General features: G+C 39.5%; 1 pseudogene; it reads right to left on the bottom strand.

Moving 5' to 3' along the window:
- The window catches only part of LOC146661719 (polypeptide N-acetylgalactosaminyltransferase 17-like), a 29,694-nt pseudogene extending 8,081 nt beyond the window's left edge, over nt 1-21,613 (bottom strand).
- Nucleotides 21,614-21,615: the final 2 nt, after the last annotated feature.

Below are 21,615 nucleotides of genomic sequence, written 5' to 3'. Positions count from 1 at the left end.
AGCAGAAGAGCTTCACCTGCTTGTGAAGTGGTTTAGAAAAGAAACCTCAGAGCATGAAGGTTGAATCAATTATCTCCTCATACAAACCACCCAGCAGCTGAGCTGAAAATGATATCAGAATGGCTAGAACAATGTTATGGTGCATCTAGAGCTACTGAAACAGCTCTTAATGCAAAACTTTAAAAAAGAGCTTTTTGACCTAGCAGACTTGCTATTGAAGAAATAGGAAGCTGAACAAGATAACTTCCTCCCAGGATCCTCTCTGGAAACAGCCAGTGGTACTCATCCCTTTTTCCAAAAGCTTCTACACAACCTCAGGAAAAATGGACATGCCCAAATAAGGGCATCATGTAGCTACAATCTCTAAGTTGATCAGTGGTGGAATCCAATGACCTAGCTGTAATCCTTACTTCATTCACAATGATAGCCATCAAAATCAGCAGGTCAAGACTGAGGTATCCTCTGCAGGTTTGGAGAACAAATGTGCAAAGCCAGCAACTGACCAATTAGGAACTATCCCAGCCACAGAAAAACACAGCCCTTAAACAAACACAGAGGCTTCAGAGGAAAACCCCTTGAAGAACAGATGAGAACAGGACATGGTGCTGTGAATTCATTCATGCAGGACTGTGAGTGAGATCAAACCACTGGACCCTGAATTGACCTCTCACTGTTAGGTAGAATTGTTGTGCACATCCACAAGCTTCAAAAGGAGATTAACTGCTCTCATAATGAATAATTTACCCAGAAAGTGGATCTCGGCAGGGTACTCACAGAAGAACTGAGCATCAAAATGGAAAAGAAAGAAGATTTAAGACACGTTAGGCATGGTTGTTGTTGACAGAAGGACTGGTCTGAGTATTTTGGAAACTCCTGATCTACTAGGATATTTCTGTATTACCATCTCTAGGGTTATCCCAAGGGATGGTCCAAAAAAGAGGAAATATCCAATGAGAGACAGTTCTCTGGGTGAAAATATCTTGTTGATACCAGACCCGACCAGAGACTGCTTTGAGCTGACAAGAAGGCAACAGTAAAACAGATAACTTCTTCTTAAAAACCACTTTTGCATTACTTTGAACCGTGAACCTTGAAGAATTTGGGCTAGAGCAGCAGAGGACCATATCAGGTGCTACTCTTGTGAGCTAACAGGAAAGTCTCCACAGTCAGGGGATCTCAATCAGATAGATCACCTTTGGTATATGACGCAATGGGAGATTCCCATCGTGAATGCACAGCTGACAAATCTGCATCAACTGCATGAGGCCATCATGCCACGATCAATCTTTGAGGAATGTTTCCAGTACTTTGTTGAATCTATGCCATGAAGAATTAAAACAGCTCTGAAGGCAAAAGAGTGTCCAACCTAATACTGACAAGGTGTATCTAATAAAGTATCTGCTGAGTGTGTCCAACCCACGAGCCTTCTGCTGTGAACATAATGAAGACATGGATATCCAAGCTATCTGAACCCACGTCAAAGTGATGTGAGCGTAACAGAAACTTCAAACTGACAGGTCGCCAAACAATTGCACAGATGCAACCTATTTCACTCCTGACAAACATTCCTACTGGATAAAAAGTAGGTCCGTCAGTCTTTCTTCACACTGGGAACAATATGAAACATGTTCCATCCACAGATAAGGAGCACTACAAACAGAAAATGGGCACATAGGTTTTAAAGATAACCTATGTGTTTCTGTTACCCAAGGACACGGGTGCTAACCAACAGAGGGTATGCCAAAAAAAAACATTTTACTGCTCTCTGCCACACTCTAAGATAAATAAGCAGTACTATGATTTCATGTAAAAGATGTTGGACAACAACCATGCAAAATTGCCCCATAGAGGTGCTGATATCTACCGCTTAACATTCATTATCCCAAGAATCCTGTTAAAACCCAAACAGTCATTGATTCAAGTGCTTGTTATGAAAGAGTTTCTCTGAATGAGGGCCTTCTCCCTGGACACATCCAAACAATCCTCTTGTAAGGGTTGTAGTGAAATGTAGAAATGTTGTTGTCGCAGGGCAACTCTGGATATGTGTCCCACTGCTTTGTAGTAAAAGAGGAACAGAAAGAAATGTGGTTCTTGAGATGTGACATTGTGGGCTAGATTCATGTCTTTGCTAATACTTCATCTCCAGCAGTTGTAATATATTTATAGGTGCGTTGAAGCTGAATTTTAGCTGTTTTATTGCATCTGTACACGTTTACTTATCTAGACTTAATTTTGGGGGGAATCTTGATATTTTTGATGACAAGATATAAGAACTTTCCATTTCAGATTCAAGTTATGACCAAGTCAACTCAAAGACAAGGCAACCGTTTTTGTCTTTCTAAAAATATTTGATTGTTTAGCTTGCTGGATAAAAGCCAACACACTCGGGTTGTGAAAATGTTTGACGTTATTTTTTCAGGAAAAATCTAATAACCTTGCAGAAAAACAAAAGACTCTCCAATCTCTCAAAATGTACAGAAACAAACTCCAACCTTCCTGCTCTGCTCTACGTGACCTATTTATCTCCATTGCCCTGCTGTGAGCTGCTCACACAGGACTGGTCCTCCAGGACTCTTAATGGGGCCTCATCAGTGGTGCCACGCTACGGTGGCCACTGCTCCACTTAAAACCTACAGGGGTAAAGAGGGAGCAGGAACAAGAGGAAACTGGGTGACACACAAACCCTGATGCCTAGTTCGATGTTCTCCCCTCCGTAGACGTCCATGCCTGAGTCGAGTAGACCGAGTTCTCCAAAGTAGTCCCGATTGGCCACAAAGGAGCATCCAATCATGGCAGGCGTCCTGCAGCCAGGAAAACACACTATCATGTGACACTGAGCGTTTGCAAACACCAGAATGTGTTTTTTTGTGGCTTTATCTGATGTTTATTTTGGAGTACTTTTCTACAACCCAAATCTCCACTATGCAAAGTTTCACACTTTATATTTCAGCCTATTATGTGGAGGGTAAATCTAAACATTTTTGTGCATACTCATGCAATTTATTCTTATTTTTAATTAAAGAATGGAAGGAAATCCAATTTAACACAAATATATGGGTGATAATCAGATAATTAAAATCCTATTTTCACCACTCTCTAATTTAGGCTGTAATTTTTTTATTGCTTTAATGAAGTCTGGTTTCCCATCAGGAGCTTTTTTTCTTGTTTTCCCCTAATCTTCCCCAAAACTAAAAAAAGAACTTGGTGGCAGTTTTATTGAAAATCTTAAAGAAGTGGAAAAAAATACATCTCAGAAGTGTGAGATCTGTGTTCACGTTTAAATGGGAGAAGCTGGCATACCTTATTGGTGCAGACATGTCTCCCTCCTCCCACCACTCTTTGGGTGGATTAATGTACATGCACCACAGTTCCCAGTTGTAGCCATGGCCAGAGTTCTCATAGCGCTCCACCTCAAAGGTATCGTGCTTGATGTTGTCGATTGACGGCAAGATAATCCTCTTGTGGTTTTCTTTTATTCTAGCTAGAACTGGTTCTGACCTGAAAAAAGTGCAAACACACACACACTCACACATTTAGTTGACTTTACTTTGTGCAGAAACAAAGTTTATAACATCTTTTAAGAGCACCACTTTTTTCATCCACTTCAGTCAAATAGAAAGTTCCTTGTGTCGTCCCAGTTTTATCACTAATTCTGTTTGATTCAGCCGAGTTGAGCTCTGCAGGGGGCAGTGAGAGAACTGCACGGTATACCTTAAGTTATGCACTGAGCTCGAAAATGAGATCCACAAAAAGACATCAACAGGATGTGGCAGTTGTCTTAGCGGGGTTAATAAGGTCCCTCATTGCATGCTAATTTCTTGACAGTATTTAGCCTTTGATTCAGTTCACCACCAAGCGCTCAGCTTTTTTGAATTAGTACAAAACCTTCATTTTTTATGGTTACTAAAAATTTACTTTTACGACAAGTTCTCCAAGAGGGGTCCTGTTTTGGTGTGTGTTTTATGTGTGCTTGTGATGTTTTTTTTTAAATAAAATCCGTTCAACCTGATCCCACAGCCTCAAGTGTCTCATTTTAAAACTTCTCAGGCGTGAAATAGCTTGGCTCTTCCTTTTATGCAGCTTCAGCTATCCTTTGTCTTCTCTTTCCATGGTTTCTTTGCACTTTGTAGCACTCTTTTAACACTGATACCCAAAGCTCTATTATTGTCATTGTTGTTATCATGAATAAGTAGAGAGATACTCCCATACGGTTTATGACAAAATTTAATCCGAAGTGATTGATGGCCCTAATCATGACCTTTTGACCTCGCCCCTCCCCCCCGGAAGCGAGTAATGACCGTGACGAATTGCATCCGGAGAAGGGGGGGGCGGGAACCCCCCGACATCCGGAGAAGGGGGGGCGAACCCCGGAAGCGCGCCATCTGTCGCTAAGCGTGTCGAATTGCATCCTGAGAAGGGAGGGGGGGTAAACCTCCGGAAGCGCGCCATCTGTTGTTGGGAAAAAAAAAGAAAAAAGTTTTTAGAGGGAGGAGAATAAAAGCAGAGAGGAGGAGTTCACAATTTCTAAGCCTCAGACACACAAGATGGATTTCATTCTGCAGCCCAGCAGCTCTCCTGTGTCCGATGAGATCTGCTCTCCCAAAGAAGAAGGCTTTGAATATGCCATATTCAAATACAGCATATTTACTAAGGAAGGCCTCGATCCGGACCTTATGACACTTCCGGAAATACTCCGGAATTGTCTAGTCATTTTCAGACCTGATGCGTCATGTTCCATAAACATGAGGGGAGGGGTTTGGTTCCTGAAGCACAGCGGTGATGCAGCAGCTGATTTTGTGCTGTATAGAGAGACAGAGCGGCAGCTAGTTTTCCGCAAACTCATAGTCTGAATTCTGTTTCAATATTATGACGATTTTCTCTGTATTTCTTAATGGGAATAAAGAGTGACTTCCTGTAGAGATTTCAATAGTATTTTATTTTCCTATAATACAGACGCAGTAAAAAAAACCTTTAAGATGATCTGCCTAGCAACAAATTGCATTTTTAGGCTACACCATAGCTTGTGATGAAAAGAAGAACTTTCTATCCGCTTGTAACCTACAGGCTGCCTACCCCGTATGTGTAAAAATGAATAAATATCCCTTAGTGAATACTTTTCTTTGAATACTACTTTTCCTTTTGAGAATCCCTTTTACAAGGGACTGAAAAAACAAACCATAATTGCCGTGACAGGCGATCTTGTTTCACACACACACACACACACACACACACACACACACACACACACACACACACACACACACACACACACACACACACCGCGGGTCAAGGAGGAGTGAGATATCAGATATCAGTTTTTTCTCAATGCTTATAACCTATAACGCGCCCCCCAAAACAATATTATTATTATTAAAACATCTATAAGGTAGGTTTTGCGCAGCCTGCTCCTTGTCAGACCAAAGTTTTTTTCTTCATTACTTTTAGCTACTTTTACACTGGGTTTTCTCAATAGACAGAAAATGAAAATGAGGAGTCAACAGCCGATATTATCATTGCTTGTAACCCGGTAAATAATTTCGTACATCTCCCCATAAAATAAGCCTTAGTGGAAAAAAGCTCATATTCGAATACGTTTATTCCCCTCTGTGGGAAAGAGTTTTTTTCTCAGAGTCAACCATGAGGCGAGTTTTGTCAACAGCAATTGTCCATTTGGTAAAACAAATATCCGCCTCTAAGTCGTATTTTACCGTTGCAGAATGTGGAAAACAGACAGCCCTCACAGGAGGCACCCAGGGGCCCACCTCACACACCATAGTTAAAATATTTAAATTTCAACTAAATTTGTAGTAATGATCGGATTTCCTCACTTATCTACACCACACTCCTTGATTTCTTATCGTTTCTTATCGTTCCTCTGTCCCTTAATAGAAACTATCCTCCCTTTCAGTTGTCTTTTGCACTTCCATATCGCAAAGCAGTTACTGTAGGTTATTTTCTGCTTATGCATTAATGTAATTAATTAACTTATTTATCCTTAAGTACGGTAATGACTTGAGTTCTAATGCTTTTTGTCTCTTGAGTTAGCCGTCAATGTGGGATTTTTTTACCCTTTTGTTCAGTTAAAGCTGCCTTTCATTCTTCAACGCAGCTTAAACTCTAATAGGTAAGCTTTCTTGTAATTTCTTAGTTCTGCAGGCTTCTTGAAAGACATCCGAGACTCTTCTTTGGATGCTGGATGCCTTTTGTTTTGTTTTCTGTCAAGATGATCCCACACTGCTTCGATTATCTTGAGGTTCGAACCCTGGAGAGATCAATCCATGACTGATGCGTTGTTTCATCCAGGCATACTTTGACTACAATGGCAGTATGTTTGCGATCATTGTCGTACTGAAAGTTGCTGCCAATCAGACATTACTTGGTATTACATGGTCGATCAAAATCTGGTGGAACTTTTCTACATTCATAATTTGATTAATTTGGATAAGAGCTCCAACAACACTGGCTGAAATCCAGCCTCAAAGCACGGTAGAGTATCCACGCTGTGTTAAAGACGGCTATAGACATTCACTGTTGTATCTCTCTTCGGACCTCTTCCATGCATATTTCAAATTTGGATTCATTACTCCATAAGACATATTACAGCTGATTTCTTTTTCCAGTCAATTTCTTGTGTAATTTGGCACACCTCAGCCTTATTTTTCTCTGTTCTCCTTCCTTAAGAATGGCTTATTAACAGCCACCCTTCCAACTCAGATAACTTTTGATGAAATGTTTACAGCACTTGAGTTACTCGCCACGGCCATCCTAAATGCTAAGAACACTAAACTTTAATTCTAAATTACGTTAACCAGAAAAAACAAGCCAAAGTCGAGATGTTGCTGAGCTGACCTGTGCTATGCTATGCCTTCTAAAGCACGTATAATGTAAACAGAACTGGTCTTTGCACAGAAGCCTGTGGAGCTTCATAATTAACCTCAGTGTGTGAAGAGCACTCTCCATTTAATAATAGCTGTAATAAAATGTTATGGCCGACGGTGTTAAACGCTGCACTTGGGTCTAGCAGGGAAGATTTCAACTTTTCAATACGAATGAAGGCTGAAAACTGATTAGATTAATGTCTGATGATCTTTTCTGTGCTTCTTCAAGTTTGTAACACCAAACATATTAAAGGATGATGTAAGGCTCACAGGAAGAGTTTAATTAGACACACATTTACTATTTTCTTTATACTCTTTCTTTCTTGACATGTTTAATATGATTACTATCAGAGGAGAAAATGACCCTTGTGTAGTTTAAAAAAGTTTTATTTAATCAAACTGTAATGTTGTTGAACTCTGACGGACGTGTCTTTTAATCTTGTCAACAAATCCTTAATCATCTAAATCTGCCATTTATCATCTAGTAAAATGTTCCCTCTGCTTCTGCTGCACATCTCCCCGGACACTCTCCGCTTCACCTGTCCTGTGCAGGTGGTCCAACCCCTGCCTGCCTCCTTAAACTGGGGTGTTTAAATCTCTTTACCTCTGTTGTGAACTTCACACAAAGTTTGTGGTAACAAAATCAAACTGACGAGGATCTCGTTTGAAAAACACACACTCACGAGACAAAATAAAAACAGACTGCTCAAAGCAAAAGCAGAGCCCTCACAGCTGGTAGTACAAAACACAGCGACAACATGCGTATTAGATACCCTCAGTGCCAGAAGCATAAATATGAAAAAATGTGATCACCAAGAGTATCCTAACAACGGCGTTGAGGTGGGTGTTACAGTAAAAAAAAAAAGTAGCCAAATTTTCATCTGAAAATGTTGAATTTTAGTAAAAACAATGCTCTGTAGTTTGATACTGTCGTTACAGACTAAGCAGATGTTTAAAGCCTTCGGACGCTCATTTGAAACGCACTCATTCTCCTTATCAGCTGGAAACATTAAAGCCGTAAAATGACTTTTTCAAACGGATAAAAACTATTGAACAACAGCAATGTTGAGCCTGTTCCAAAATTTGGATGTACATGTGTTGAAGGTGTGGGTCTTGTTGAATTATTAAACATACATTCTTTAATTTTTCGAGCCACAAAAACAACAACTTTTAATTTTCTTCTGCTTGAGTATCGGCCTCGGGTAGCTCTACTTATCATTGCTCAGTCAGTTGTCTGTTTGTGCTACTTTTTTAAGGAGCAGCGTATTATTGGTAAGGGTGACTTTATGTGTTTAGCTACTTAAGTGGAAGTACTGTGGATAGTTTTACCTTACATACATAGATCTACCAATACAGCTTCTGAGGTAACTGTTTACAAAATGTTATAATCTATTCAAAGGTTCTTTGCAATTTTACATTGATAAACATTATCCTTAACACATTTGGCCCACATAAAGTACTATGGCCATCACACTGTCATTTAGAATTGTTTAAATAACTCCTGTCTTAAGTCCTTCCATCAAAAAAAAAAAAAAAAAAAAAAAAAAACATGGTTCACTTTTACATCACAAAATGTTAGAAATATAAGTCGTTCATAACAAACTGAAAGGTTGGGAGTTTAAAAATCCAAACCGATGGAAGAATCAGAATCAGAATACTTTATTGATCCCTGGGGGAAATTATTTTTTGTTACAGTGCTCCATTATAAACCAACATTAAGACAAGACAGACAATACACTAACTAAGAATAGTACAATATATACATATATATACATACATACATACATACATACATAAGTCACTCATAAATAAATAGCTGGAAAAGAAACATGTGTAGCTGTAGCAGCAAACAGTGTGTTAAGTGGATGCGTTGTACAGGGAGATGGCCACAGGCAGGAAAGATTTCCTGTGTCGTTCAGTGGTGCTTTTCGGTAATCTCAGTCTCTCACTGAACGTGCTCCTGTGACTGACCAGCATGTCATGGAGTGGGTGGGAGGTGTTATCCAACATTGTCTTTATCTTGGACAGCATCCGCCTCTCCGACACCACCTTGAGGGTGTCCAGCTCCATCCCCACAACATTGCTGGCCTTACGGATCAGTTTATCGAGTCTGTTGGCATCTGCGACCCTCAGCCTGCTCCCCCAGCATGCAACAGCATAGAGGATCGCACTGGCCACAACAGACTCATAGAAAACTCATAGAAAATAGGAAGCAGAAGTAGAAGACTATAACGTCTCAGAGCACACGGTGTCTATTATTGTGTAGACATGTATAAATAAGAGCTTAATAAAGATGCTTAATTTCTTAAGAAATAAACAGGTGGAGTGATCTTTATCAAAAGTGGATGTTGCATCTCTGGCTAAACCACTGTACCCAAAAAAACTTTAAAAATCTACTGTGTGTGAGGCTGTGTAAGTAAAGCTTGCCCTTCACACCCGCGTGTAATAAACCATTTGTTGAGGGGTTGTGGATTTGGCACCTCAGCATTGTGAAAGTGGGGAAACATGTTTCTGGCTGTGCATAAGATTTCTGCTTACAACTTAGAATCTCAGTTCTAAATGAAATTCAGATGTTTTTTTTAAGTATGGCTAATGTATTATTTGACTTCTAAGACACACACACACACACACACACACACACACACACACACACACACAAGAACAACACAGAGAAGAAGAAGAGGGGGTCGTTTTACTACGCATCATAAAAACGCAATCATTCATAACATGGACAGTGAGAAGTAAAACTCGTCGTCTTACCACATGTTATATTCTGTAAACTTAAAATAATCCGCAGAAATTAGAGTTTAGTGTTTTAATTCATCTATTAAAAAACACGAGTCAACATTACTGAAGTGACGCTTTAACGATGCGTCTTATCATCGTGTTTATGATGATAAAACATGTTCTCTCGTTAGTAGATGTCTGCGCTGTCACTTGTCACGAAAATGTTCAGAGCCAGGGTTCCTCTTTAATTACCATTGATCGTTAATAGGGTCACAAAAGATTTGTCGCATTATCCCCATAAACAAAATGCTTTTATAGAAATCATTGTGATACAAATATTTAGATTCTTGATTCACAATGTGCACGAACTCAAAATCTTTAGAGGTTCATATTTATAAAGTATCGCAAATAATACATTTATACCATTGTATGAGCTACACTTCTTGTAAAAACTGATTGAAAAAAGCTCCTGTCGTGACCTTCCTTCTGTGAGGACACACACACACACACACACACACACACACACACACACACACACACACACACAGAGAGAGAGGGAGAGGGGGGGGGGGGGGGAGATCATTAGGATTGGAGGCGTTTTTTGGATTTTCACTTATTGTCGGCTTTACAGTCACATAAAATTCATTCCAATTTTTTGCCTTTGCTTCAATTAAGGTGTTTCTTTAAATCTACAGCAGCTCCCTTTTCAAAAGGTTTACTGACAACTGACAACGATCAATAGCAGCATACGTGGGGGGAAGAGTATGAGTCTTACGGTGACAGCGGGGCCGTGGGAGCCGGAGGGAGGGGTGAGGGTCCGCGCTAAATTTGCAAAGTTACTGATTTAAAAATTATATTTTTGAATTTTTAATTGCATGACAAACATACGATAGACTCTTGAGCATATTTATATAGCTAAATACACAACGGTATAACCGTGCTAAATAAAAGAGGTCCAAGTACCAAAGCACTCTAATGCAAGCCTCTAAACTGCATGTTGATAAGTACGTGAAGCGTACCTCTACAGCTGAAAACAGATTGTATCCATACTTTGAGGATCTGCTGAATTGTTTTTTTTTTTTGATGAACTGCAGATGATGATGAATTCCTCTTTATTGTAGAAACAGTCCCTAAGCTGTTGTTGCTCATACTTACCGAGTTCCCTAGCTACTTCCTTACTATGTCAGTAAACCTTTTGAAAAGGGAGCTGCTGTAGATTTAAAGAAACACCTTAATTGAAGCAAAGGCAAAAAATTGGAATGAATTTTATGTGACTGTAAAGCCGACAATAAGTGAAAATCCAATCACAGAAGGAAGGTCACGACAGTATCAGTAAATATGAACCTCTAAAGATTTTGAGTTCGTGCACATTGTGAATCAAGAATCTAAATATTTGTATCACAATGATTTCTATAAAAGCATTTTGTTTATGGGGATAATGCGACAAATCTTTTGTGACCCTATTAACGATCAATGGTAATTAAAGAGGAACCCTGGCTCTGAACATTTTCGTGACAAGTGACAGCGCAGACATCTACTAACGAGAGAACATGTTTTATCATCATAAACACGATGATAAGACGCATCGTTAAAGCGTCACTTCAGTAATGTTGACTCGTGTTTTTTAATAGATGAATTAAAACACTAAACTCTAATTTCTGCGGATTATTTTAAGTTTACAGAATATAACATGTGGTAAGACGACGAGTTTTACTTCTCACTGTCCATGTTATGAATGATTGCGTTTTTATGATGCGTAGTAAAACGACCCCCTCTTCTTCTTCTCTGTGTTGTTCTTGTGTGTGTGTGTGTGTGTGTGTGTGTGTGTGTGTGTGTGTGTCTTAGAAGTCAAATAATACATTAGCCATACTTAAAAAAAACATCTGAATTTCATTTAGAACTGAGATTCTAAGTTGTAAGCAGAAATCTTATGCACAGCCAGAAACATGTTTCCCCACTTTCACAATGCTGAGGTGCCAAATCCACAACCCCCCAACAAATGGTTTATTACACGCGGGTGTGAAGGGCAAGCTTTACTTACACAGCCTCACACACAGTAGATTTTTAAAGTTTTTTTGGGTACAGTGGTTTAGCCACAGATGCAACATCCACTTTTGATAAAGATCACTCCACCTGTTTATTTCTTAAGAAATTAAGCATCTTTATTAAGCTCTTATTTATACATGTCTACACAATAATAGACACCGTGTGCTCTGAGACGTTATAGTCTTCTACTTCTGCTTCCTATTTTCTATGAGTTTTCTATGAGTCTGTTGTGGCCAGTGCGATCCTCTATGCTGTTGCATGCTGGGGGAGCAGGCTGAGGGTCGCAGATGCCAACAGACTCGATAAACTGATCCGTAAGGCCAGCAATGTTGTGGGGATGGAGCTGGACACCCTCAAGGTGGTGTCGGAGAGGCGGATGCTGTCCAAGATAAAGACAATGTTGGATAACACCTCCCACCCACTCCATGACATGCTGGTCAGTCACAGGAGCACGTTCAGTGAGAGACTGAGATTACCGAAAAGCACCACTGAACGACACAGGAAATCTTTCCTGCCTGTGGCCATCTCCCTGTACAACGCATCCACTTAACACACTGTTTGCTGCTACAGCTACACATGTTTCTTTTCCAGCTATTTATTTATGAGTGACTTATGTATGTATGTATGTATGTATGTATATATATGTATATATTGTACTATTCTTAGTTAGTGTATTGTCTGTCTTGTCTTAATGTTGGTTTATAATGGAGCACTGTAACAAAAAATAATTTCCCCCAGGGATCAATAAAGTATTCTGATTCTGATTCTTCCATCGGTTTGGATTTTTAAACTCCCAACCTTTCAGTTTGTTATGAACGACTTATATTTCTAACATTTTGTGATGTAAAAGTGAACCATGTTTTTTTTTTTTTTTTTTTTTTTTTTTGATGGAAGGACTTAAGACAGGAGTTATTTAAACAATTCTAAATGACAGTGTGATGGCCATAGTACTTTATGTGGGCCAAATGTGTTAAGGATAATGTTTATCAATGTAAAATTGCAAAGAACCTTTGAATAGATTATAACATTTTGTAAACAGTTACCTCAGAAGCTGTATTGGTAGATCTATGTATGTAAGGTAAAACTATCCACAGTACTTCCACTTAAGTAGCTAAACACATAAAGTCACCCTTACCAATAATACGCTGCTCCTTAAAAAAGTAGCACAAACAGACAACTGACTGAGCAATGATAAGTAGAGCTACCCGAGGCCGATACTCAAGCAGAAGAAAATTAAAAGTTGTTGTTTTTGTGGCTCGAAAAATTAAAGAATGTATGTTTAATAATTCAACAAGACCCACACCTTCAACACATGTACATCCAAATTTTGGAACAGGCTCAACATTGCTGTTGTTCAATAGTTTTTATCCGTTTGAAAAAGTCATTTTACGGCTTTAATGTTTCCAGCTGATAAGGAGAATGAGTGCGTTTCAAATGAGCGTCCGAAGGCTTTAAACATCTGCTTAGTCTGTAACGACAGTATCAAACTACAGAGCATTGTTTTTACTAAAATTCAACATTTTCAGATGAAAATTTGGCTACTTTTTTTTTTTACTGTAACACCCACCTCAACGCCGTTGTTAGGATACTCTTGGTGATCACATTTTTTCATATTTATGCTTCTGGCACTGAGGGTATCTAATACGCATGTTGTCGCTGTGTTTTGTACTACCAGCTGTGAGGGCTCTGCTTTTGCTTTGAGCAGTCTGTTTTTATTTTGTCTCGTGAGTGTGTGTTTTTCAAACGAGATCCTCGTCAGTTTGATTTTGTTACCACAAACTTTGTGTGAAGTTCACAACAGAGGTAAAGAGATTTAAACACCCCAGTTTAAGGAGGCAGGCAGGGGTTGGACCACCTGCACAGGACAGGTGAAGCGGAGAGTGTCCGGGGAGATGTGCAGCAGAAGCAGAGGGAACATTTTACTAGATGATAAATGGCAGATTTAGATGATTAAGGATTTGTTGACAAGATTAAAAGACACGTCCGTCAGAGTTCAACAACATTACAGTTTGATTAAATAAAACTTTTTTAAACTACACAAGGGTCATTTTCTCCTCTGATAGTAATCATATTAAACATGTCAAGAAAGAAAGAGTATAAAGAAAATAGTAAATGTGTGTCTAATTAAACTCTTCCTGTGAGCCTTACATCATCCTTTAATATGTTTGGTGTTACAAACTTGAAGAAGCACAGAAAAGATCATCAGACATTAATCTAATCAGTTTTCAGCCTTCATTCGTATTGAAAAGTTGAAATCTTCCCTGCTAGACCCAAGTGCAGCGTTTAACACCGTCGGCCATAACATTTTATTACAGCTATTATTAAATGGAGAGTGCTCTTCACACACTGAGGTTAATTATGAAGCTCCACAGGCTTCTGTGCAAAGACCAGTTCTGTTTACATTATACGTGCTTTAGAAGGCATAGCATAGCACAGGTCAGCTCAGCAACATCTCGACTTTGGCTTGTTTTTTCTGGTTAACGTAATTTAGAATTAAAGTTTAGTGTTCTTAGCATTTAGGATGGCCGTGGCGAGTAACTCAAGTGCTGTAAACATTTCATCAAAAGTTATCTGAGTTGGAAGGGTGGCTGTTAATAAGCCATTCTTAAGGAAGGAGAACAGAGAAAAATAAGGCTGAGGTGTGCCAAATTACACAAGAAATTGACTGGAAAAAGAAATCAGCTGTAATATGTCTTATGGAGTAATGAATCCAAATTTGAAATATGCATGGAAGAGGTCCGAAGAGAGATACAACAGTGAATGTCTATAGCCGTCTTTAACACAGCGTGGATACTCTACCGTGCTTTGAGGCTGGATTTCAGCCAGTGTTGTTGGAGCTCTTATCCAAATTAATCAAATTATGAATGTAGAAAAGTTCCACCAGATTTTGATCGACCATGTAATACCAAGTAATGTCTGATTGGCAGCAACTTTCAGTACGACAATGATCGCAAACATACTGCCATTGTAGTCAAAGTATGCCTGGATGAAACAACGCATCAGTCATGGATTGATCTCTCCAGGGTTCGAACCTCAAGATAATCGAAGCAGTGTGGGATCATCTTGACAGAAAACAAAACAAAAGGCATCCAGCATCCAAAGAAGAGTCTCGGATGTCTTTCAAGAAGCCTGCAGAACTAAGAAATTACAAGAAAGCTTACCTATTAGAGTTTAAGCTGCGTTGAAGAATGAAAGGCAGCTTTAACTGAACAAAAGGGTAAAAAAATCCCACATTGACGGCTAACTCAAGAGACAAAAAGCATTAGAACTCAAGTCATTACCGTACTTAAGGATAAATAAGTTAATTAATTACATTAATGCATAAGCAGAAAATAACCTACAGTAACTGCTTTGCGATATGGAAGTGCAAAAGACAACTGAAAGGGAGGATAGTTTCTATTAAGGGACAGAGGAACGATAAGAAACGATAAGAAATCAAGGAGTGTGGTGTAGATAAGTGAGGAAATCCGATCATTACTACAAATTTAGTTGAAATTTAAATATTTTAACTATGGTGTGTGAGGTGGGCCCCTGGGTGCCTCCTGTGAGGGCTGTCTGTTTTCCACATTCTGCAACGGTAAAATACGACTTAGAGGCGGATATTTGTTTTACCAAATGGACAATTGCTGTTGACAAAACTCGCCTCATGGTTGACTCTGAGAAAAAAACTCTTTCCCACAGAGGGGAATAAACGTATTCGAATATGAGCTTTTTTCCACTAAGGCTTATTTTATGGGGAGATGTACGAAATTATTTACCGGGTTACAAGCAATGATAATATCGGCTGTTGACTCCTCATTTTCATTTTCTGTCTATTGAGAAAACCCAGTGTAAAAGTAGCTAAAAGTAATGAAGAAAAAAACTTTGGTCTGACAAGGAGCAGGCTGCGCAAAACCTACCTTATAGATGTTTTAATAATAATAATATTGTTTTGGGGGGCGCGTTATAGGTTATAAGCATTGAGAAAAAACTGATATCTGATATCTCACTCCTCCTTGACCCGCGGTGTGTGTGTGTGTGTGTGTGTGTGTGTGTGTGTGTGTGTGTGTGTGTGTGTGTGTGTGTGTGTGTGTGTGTGTGAAACAAGATCGCCTGTCACGGCAATTATGGTTTGTTTTTTCAGTCCCTTGTAAAAGGGATTCTCAAAAGGAAAAGTAGTATTCAAAGAAAAGTATTCACTAAGGGATATTTATTCATTTTTACACATACGGGGTAGGCAGCCTGTAGGTTACAAGCGGATAGAAAGTTCTTCTTTTCATCACAAGCTATGGTGTAGCCTAAAAATGCAATTTGTTGCTAGGCAGATCATCTTAAAGGTTTTTTTTACTGCGTCTGTATTATAGGAAAATAAAATACTATTGAAATCTCTACAGGAAGTCACTCTTTATTCCCATTAAGAAATACAGAGAAAATCGTCATAATATTGAAACAGAATTCAGACTATGAGTTTGCGGAAAACTAGCTGCCGCTCTGTCTCTCTATACAGCACAAAATCAGCTGCTGCATCACCGCTGTGCTTCAGGAACCAAACCCCTCCCCTCATGTTTATGGAACATGACGCATCAGGTCTGAAAATGACTAGACAATTCCGGAGTATTTCCGGAAGTGTCATAAGGTCCGGATCGAGGCCTTCCTTAGTAAATATGCTGTATTTGAATATGGCATATTCAAAGCCTTCTTCTTTGGGAGAGCAGATCTCATCGGACACAGGAGAGCTGCTGGGCTGCAGAATGAAATCCATCTTGTGTGTCTGAGGCTTAGAAATTGTGAACTCCTCCTCTCTGCTTTTATTCTCCTCCCTCTAAAAACTTTTTTCTTTTTTTTTCCCAACAACAGATGGCGCGCTTCCGGAGGTTTACCCCCCCTCCCTTCTCAGGATGCAATTCGACACGCTTAGCGACAGATGGCGCGCTTCCGGGGTTCGCCCCCCCTTCTCCGGATGTCGGGGGGTTCCCGCCCCCCCCCCCCCTTCTCCGGATGCAATTCGTCACGGTCATTACTCGCTTCCGGGGGGGAGGGGGGAGGTCAAAAGGTCATGATTAGGGCCATCAATCACTTTGGATTAAATTTTGTCATAAACCGTATGGGAGTATCTCTCTATAAGTTATTCCAATGTTCATACATTTGGCAAAGATATGTTTTTTTCCAGATTTAATTTTGAGTACATGTCATTTTTGTTTTTGAATGCTGTGTTTCACTTTAATTTACACTAAAATAAGCCTTTTTCCAAATACCAAAAATTCACTCCTGACTGTTAATAACACCGTGCTTCCCGCTAGATGATAGGACCCACTCACCATGATGGGGTGAACTCCACATGGGCATCAAAAAATCCTGTCACCTCAGCAGTGGCTACCTTCCAACCCTCGATCCTGGCCCTGATCAATCCCTCTCTCTTTTGGTTCCTTACAATCTTCACCAGGCCGGGATAGCGTTTGTTCACATACTCCTCCAGTGGACCTTTCAGTTGCTCTACAGTTCAGAAAATGAAGATAACACATCAAACAAAACAAGTCAGAAATGCTTATAAAGACTGATCTTTAGTTGATCTTTGAATCTGCAGTTTAGCTTATAATCTGCACATCTATCCTTGAACAGTCTGCCAGCTGGAGTTTTCCAGTATTTGATCTGATGTCAGGACTAATAAAGCCTGAAAAGAATATATCACCATTGCAGCTAAGTTGGCGAGTTTAAGAAGAATCCCTACATGCTAAAGAAAGTGCTTGTATTTTTTTCTTAGCTTCTCTAACATCAGATCCATTGCAGCCCTCTTTACTGAAGAAAGGAGGAAAAAAAGAAAAATGCTGTTCCAGAGTCCCCTCTGGCAGCAACAATCAAAGCCTGACACATTATGCCTAGCTTGCATAATTATTTTCATGCAATCACAATAATTGGAATTCATGTCGATAAATATGAAAGGACAGCAGAGTGAGCTTAAGCAACCATTCCCAGTATGACAACTCTTTTGTCTCACTTCTCTCACTGGCAGCCTGCACTCCTTTATAAACCTCACATCAAGCCTTAGTATTGGTTGTGTGAAACAACATGATAAGAACACAAAGGGCAACCCACTAAGCACTAAATGGTAAATGGCCTGCATTTGTATAGCGCTTTTCTAGTCCCTAAGGACCCCAAAGCGCTTCACACTACATAATAAGTATTTGGTCAATAACAAAAATACAACTCAATACTTTGTAACATAACCTTTGTTGGCAATAACAGAGGTCAAACGTTTACTATAGGTCTTTACCAGGTTTGCACACACAGTAGCTGGTATTTTGGCCCATTCCTCCATGCAGATCTTCTCGAGAGCAGTGATGTTTTGGGGCTGTCGCCGAGCAACACGGACTTTCAACTCCCGCCACAGATTTTCTATGGGGTTGAGGTCTGGAGACTGGCTAGGCCACTCCAGGACTTTCAAATGCTTCTTACGGAGCCACTCCTTTGTTGCCCGGGTGGTGTGTTTTGGATCATTGTCATGTTGGAAGACCCAGCCTCGTTTCATCTTCAAAGTTCTCACTGATGGAAGGAGGTTTTGGCTCAAAATCTCACGATACATGGCCCCATTCATTCTGTCCTTAACACGGATCAGTCGTCCTGTCCCCTTGGCAGAAAAACAGCCCCATAGCATGATGTTTCCACCCCCATGCTTCACAGTAGGTATGGTGTTCTTGGGATGCAACTCAGTATTCTTCTTCCTCCAAACACAACGAGTTGAGTTTATACCAAAAAGTTCTACTTTGGTTTCATCTGACCACATGACATTCTCCCAATCCTCTGCTGTATCATCCATGTGCTCTCTGGCAAACTTCAGACGGGCCTGGACATGCACTGGCTTCAGCAGCGGAACACGTCTGGCACTGCGGGATTTGATTCCCTGCCGTTGTAGTGTGTTACTGATGGTGACCTTTGTTACTTTGGTCCCAGCTCTCTGCAGGTCATTCACCAGGTCCCCCCGTGTGGTTCTGGGATCTTTGCTCACCGTTCTCATGATCATTTTGACCCCACGGGATGAGATCTTGCGTGGAGCCCCAGATCGAGGGAGATTATCAGTGGTCTTGTATGTCTTCCATTTTCTGATGATTGCTCCCACAGTTGATTTTTGCACACCAAGCAAATACTTATTTTCCACCCTGATTTACGAATAAATTCTTTACAAATCCAACCATGTGAATTCATGGATTTTTTTTTCACATTCTGTCTCTCACAGTTGAAGTGTACCTCTGGTGCAAATTACTGACCTCTGTCATCATTTTAGGTGGAGGAACTTGCACAATCGGTGGTTGACTAAATACTTTTTTGCCCCACTGTACCTATGAAAATATACTCACTGTATATATATATATAATCAAAGCATTTCTTTAGCAAAGTGCACATACTAGCCCTTTTTAAGTTCATTGACATATGTGCACTCAAACAGGCCCAATGAGATTGAGGGTTATACCCCAATTATTTGTGTTAGGTTTGTAAGCTTTTCCAAATGAATACAGAAAATCAGCAAAACCACCATAAAGAAAGCTTATTTAAATAAAGCTGATATTGGGAGAACAAAGCCCAAGGGGTGGAAAATGAGTAAAAAACCTGTGAAGCAGAGAATAACATGAGGGACTGTTGCAGAGCGCATGAGTGAAACAAGCTCACAGATGAGCTGACAAAGATTGGCAGAAATCACTTTAGAGCAGCCGGGTAATAAGGAACAGGTGAACATAGAGTGGAGCAGATAATTACGAGCAAAAACCCAAACAAATACTTTCAGACAATCCTAAAGCTCTTATTTAGTTGCATAGAGCCATGTGTGAACATTTTGTCTTTACATTTTGCTTCCAAGGAACCGAACTGTCTTTTAATTCTGTAATTTATTTCACGTTCTTCAGGCTTTCTGAAGCTCCTTCAAATTTTTCTTTGGACATCATTTTATCATAATTTTCAGTGCAGTCCTTTATTTGTTTGTTCCTATGAATCATTCACACATAATAAAGGCACCTAACTCAAGGGACAAATTCGTTACTGGCACATTACCAGCAGCTTGTCACAAATACACAATTTGTTTCCTGCACAAAAAATGACAACGATAACACACCAGCAAGGTGATTACCAAAGAGCTATTAGCCAAAAACTTGACATATGTCAAGAAACTAAACAAGTAGAGGACAAAAGAACTGGCAGCTTAAATAAAAACATCTACAGCAGACGAACAGAATTTGAAAGTTGTGTCCTTAAGAAATAACACAAAACTGACACACAACCTGAGAGATGCATCTGGCATCTTATGTTTGCAAGTTTCAGTAAACTGCTGCATCTATTTCCCATTTTCCTAGCAAAATACAAAGACATGATGGCTTATTAGCTCATCCTATCCTAAATAACCACTAATGTATGCCAACTATTGTCACTGCTACACTATCAAAAGCTGAAAACAAACATAAAAAACATACAAATTCATCACCACAACAACACAGTTGATAAATAAAGAAATACAGAAGCACACATGCAAATAGAGAGATGACATAAAAGTTCTCACTCAGCTCCCTGCGGTGCTGTTTTAAGCTCCAACTCACTCTAAACAACACCAACGGGGGTCTACTGCTTCCTGAGCATCAACGACCGCGCCACCTTTTTAAGATAAGATAAGATAAGATAAGATAAGATAAGATAAGATAAGATAAGATAAGATAAGATAAGATAAGATAAGATAACCTTTATTAGTCCCACACGTGGGAAATTTGTTTTGTCACAGCAGGAAGAGGACAGTGCAAAGGTTATTCACTAGTTTCAGTTTTATAATAATATAAAACTTAATTATATAATTATATTCAGGTTACATGACACTTATTGTATAAGATAATTATTTCTGGGATGCTGAATGACAATTTGATGTGTATTTTGTTGCTTTCAGTAGAAATCCTGCTGATGACTCAGTGGATTTTAGATGGAAATTCTGTGTTTCACTCACTATAAACCATCTTCTAATCAGAGGGCGAAAAAGCCACTCTTCTTATTTGGTATTAGCTGAAGAAAATATTTAATCTATACTGACCGTCATCGCTGTTGTCGTCCACCAGGATGACCTCCTTGAGCAAGTGTGTGATTGACAGCTGAGTGGACTGAGCGCAGGATCACCGACAGAGCCTCGTTGACGAAGATGAAGATGAGGGAGATTTGGGGAAGGTCTCTTGAGTAGCTGACCTTTCTACATCTGTAGAAAGACACGACACAACACCTGTAAACTACTTGCATTAAGTAATACGAGGTGCCAGTGGAGCACTAGAGTGATGGTTTGGGAAAAGTAGTCTACAAAGTTATACAATTAAAAAGACAATCATGATTTTGTATTGATGAGCCCATTTACCATGATTTCTAACATTTCTGATCAATTGAATGTTGTATTAAATAACAAGGAATATGCCTTTCTTTTTAAAAAATGAGGACATTTCTCAGTGAACCTTAATTTTTGAGTGCTCGCATATTTAATTTTGAATTTGTAAAAAAGACTAAACTACCTCCATAGAGCTGCTGACGTCTTGTTCAATGGGGCTGAAAGGCAGAGCAAGTGCTGCTTCCTGTTCAACTATAATCACAAGGATTTATTTTCCACATTGGCCTTTTAACTGCATGTGCTGTTTCAGATAGAAACCCTATTTTAAACTTGTTTTGTTTAAACAGCTCTAATGAAGCGGAAAGCGGCAGGGTGAGGCTTTGGCTCTAAGTTTAGCACATGTGGGAAAGGAAGGGGCTTCTTTTATTGTCTCCTTTTCACGTCTTTTTTTCTTTTATCGATTATCTTATTTCCTCTGTGAAATAATAGCTAATTAGAAGTTATTCTATAACAAATCCAGTGTTTTCAATTCACGAGGTTGGAGAACACTTTTTTAGGGTTTTTGGCAGGAAACCATTAGAAAACAGAAGGCAACATTAACAAGATTAACCACGAAGAACTGGGACATTTGTCACCTTTTTTCTCCTT

This window comes from Rhamphochromis longiceps, linkage group LG9 (assembly GCF_057381845.1).
Source record: "Rhamphochromis longiceps isolate RC_006_pf linkage group LG9, R_longiceps_female_GT1.1, whole genome shotgun sequence".
Taxonomy (NCBI): Eukaryota; Metazoa; Chordata; class Actinopteri; order Cichliformes; family Cichlidae; genus Rhamphochromis; species Rhamphochromis longiceps.
The sequence above is the reverse complement of the archived record's forward strand: the minus strand, read 5'-3'. Positions and strand labels throughout refer to the sequence as shown.